Here is a 2313-nt window from a genome sequence, read left to right as displayed (position 1 = left end):
TCCATCTTTTCCTGCAGCTCCTTCAGGCACTGGGAGGCCACAGTTGGGTGACCCCGAAGCTGCTGCTCTCCAGATCGAACAATCCCCGCTCTCCCAGCGTCTCCCGGTGTCTCCTGGTGTCTCCGGTGTGTCCGGTTCTCCCGGTGTGTCCTGGTGTCTCCGCTGTGTCCCCGTTCTCCCGGCGTGTCCCGGTGCTCCCGGTGTGTCCCGGTTCTCCCGGTGCTCCCGGTGTGTTCCTCTGTGTACCGGTGGTCCCGGTGGGTCCCGATGTGTTCCGGTGCTCCCAGCCTGTCCCGGTGTCTCCCGGTGCTCCCGGTGTTCCCGGTGCTCCCAGCCTGTCCCGGTATGTCCCGGTGTTCCCGGTGTGTCCTGGTTCTCCCGGTGTGTTCCGGTTCTCCCGCCGTGTCCCGGTGTTCCCGGTGTGTCCCGGTGCTCCCGGTGTGTCCCGGTGCTCCCGGTGTTCCCGGTGTTTCCGTGTCCCGCCCGCCGCCGCCAGGGGGCGCCGCAGCCCCGGGAGCGCTCCCCGCGCGCTGCGCACGTGACTCTCCCGCCGCCGCGCGGGAGGGGCGGGGCCGAGCGCACGCCACGCCCCCCTACGCGCGCTCCGCCGGGGTCACGTGGTCCCCGCGCGTCACGTGATCGGGGCGGCGGCGCGCGGGGGCCGTGGCGCAGCCAATCAGCGCCGCGCTCCCATCGGTGCAAACAGGAGCACAATGGAGCGAGCCGCGGCCCTGCCCGAGCCCTGCGAGCCGCCAGCCCGGCGCCGGCCCGCCATGGACCGCCGGGACCCCTACGGAGCGGCCGCCCGCCTGTGAGCCGCCCCCCCTCCCCCGGGCCGGGCCCGCCCCGCGCCCCCCGGCGCTCCGTGACTCCCCGGCGGCTCCTCGGGCCTCATCGTTCGCCGGTGGCGGCAGCCAGGAGATGGTCCGGGCCTAGCGGAGCGGCCAGCGCAGGTGAGCGCGCCCGGGCAGGGCCTCCCGCCGGCACCGGGGCAGCACCGGGGCCGCGCCGCTCCCACCCCGGGCACTCCCGGGACGTCCCGGCCGCGCCCCCGGCGGAACCGGCGGGCCCGAGGGTGGGATCGGCCGCTCCAGGCGCATCTCCCGCCGGGAACCGCGGATTTCCCCGCGCTCGCTCCCCGCGGTGACACCCCGCGGMGGGCGGGGGTCCCTCCCCGGGAAGCACAACCCGGGGGATTCCCTGGAACGGGGATTCGGGATGGGCTCGGTGCYGGCGGCGCCGCTGCGCTGCGCTCCCCGGTGATGGATTTAATCCTGTTCCGGTAATTGACGTCAGGGCTTTGTTCCTTCCCCTTTGCTCTCGGCGGTTTAGGGCCGGAGCGGCTCCGGGATGGAGCGGGCAGGACCGGCAAAGGCTGCGGGGCACCGGGGGGTTCCCGGGCCGGGCCGGGCGSGTTCCCSGMGCTGCCGTGATCACCGGATTGGCTTCGGGCAGGTGCTGCCAGAGGTCAGGGAAGGAAAACTCGGGGTTCCGGACACAATCCCGTCCCCGAGTGAGTGGGTGGCTGTTATGTAAAGCCTCATCCCTGGGGGGGGGTTATGTTGGACTTTGTAAAAGAGCACTCGCTTRACATTCCTGGAGTCTGGGCTGACTTTTTTCCCTTTTCTAGTGAACAAAACAAAGCAAAAAAGCGTTGAGATGTGTAACCCAGGTATTTCTGCATTCAGTGCTGTGTCTGTGATTTTCTTCTGGAAATGAGTGAGGAGTTCATTGAATTTAGGGGGAGAACTGAATGCTTTTTCCCAAACCTCACCCACAGCCTGGGCAGATGCTGTACAATGGAAAAGGCGCCTGGAAAGGGCAGGTGTGGCACTCATGGTGCCCCCAGCTCATCACTTGCCTCATTACAGCCTTGTTTGGTAATTTTCTTAGGAATAGTGGTGGTTTTAAATATTCCYGTGTTTCCAGTGCTGTCCCTGTGGSACTGAACAGGCCTKGCTCGGTGTCACTGTTTGGAATGAGCTGCTTCTGCTCAGCTCTGGGTGTTTATTTGTCACCAGRGCTCCCTCCCAGCTACTGGACTTTCCTCAGGTGTATTTCTAGTTCCTGACATTCCTTTAAAACTGCTGAATTCTTCTCTCAGGTCCCTGGCARATGGGGATTTGCAGCCTGGGGGGGTTATTGCAAAACAGGGTCTAGTGAAGTGCTTTGCAGGAGTGATTGGGCACCTGAGTGGTCACTTCATTGTCTCCTCTAATGAGGGGAAGGTGATTAAACTCCTGGTGCTGCTGTGTTGTCAGCCTGAGGTGTGAGACAGTCCCAGTGTCACACTGGAGTTACTCAGTGATTGCA

General features: G+C 65.2%; 1 protein-coding gene across 1 annotated transcript in view; it reads left to right on the top strand.

Annotated features, from left to right (window-relative positions):
* Positions 1-733: 733 nt before the first annotated feature.
* AFF4 (ALF transcription elongation factor 4) overlaps positions 734-2313 on the top strand; it is a 44336-nt gene continuing 42756 nt past the window's right edge. The window contains exon 1 of the mRNA XM_057382735.1: positions 734-953. The gene's annotated coding sequence lies outside the window, so the exon portion shown is untranslated. The remainder of the gene's footprint in view (positions 954-2313) is intronic.

This window comes from Malurus melanocephalus, unplaced genomic scaffold (assembly GCF_030028575.1).
Source record: "Malurus melanocephalus ecotype Western Australia unplaced genomic scaffold, MMel_1.1 scaffold_583, whole genome shotgun sequence".
Classification (NCBI taxonomy): domain Eukaryota; kingdom Metazoa; phylum Chordata; class Aves; order Passeriformes; family Maluridae; genus Malurus; species Malurus melanocephalus.
This window is presented reverse-complemented; position numbering and strand designations above follow the sequence as displayed.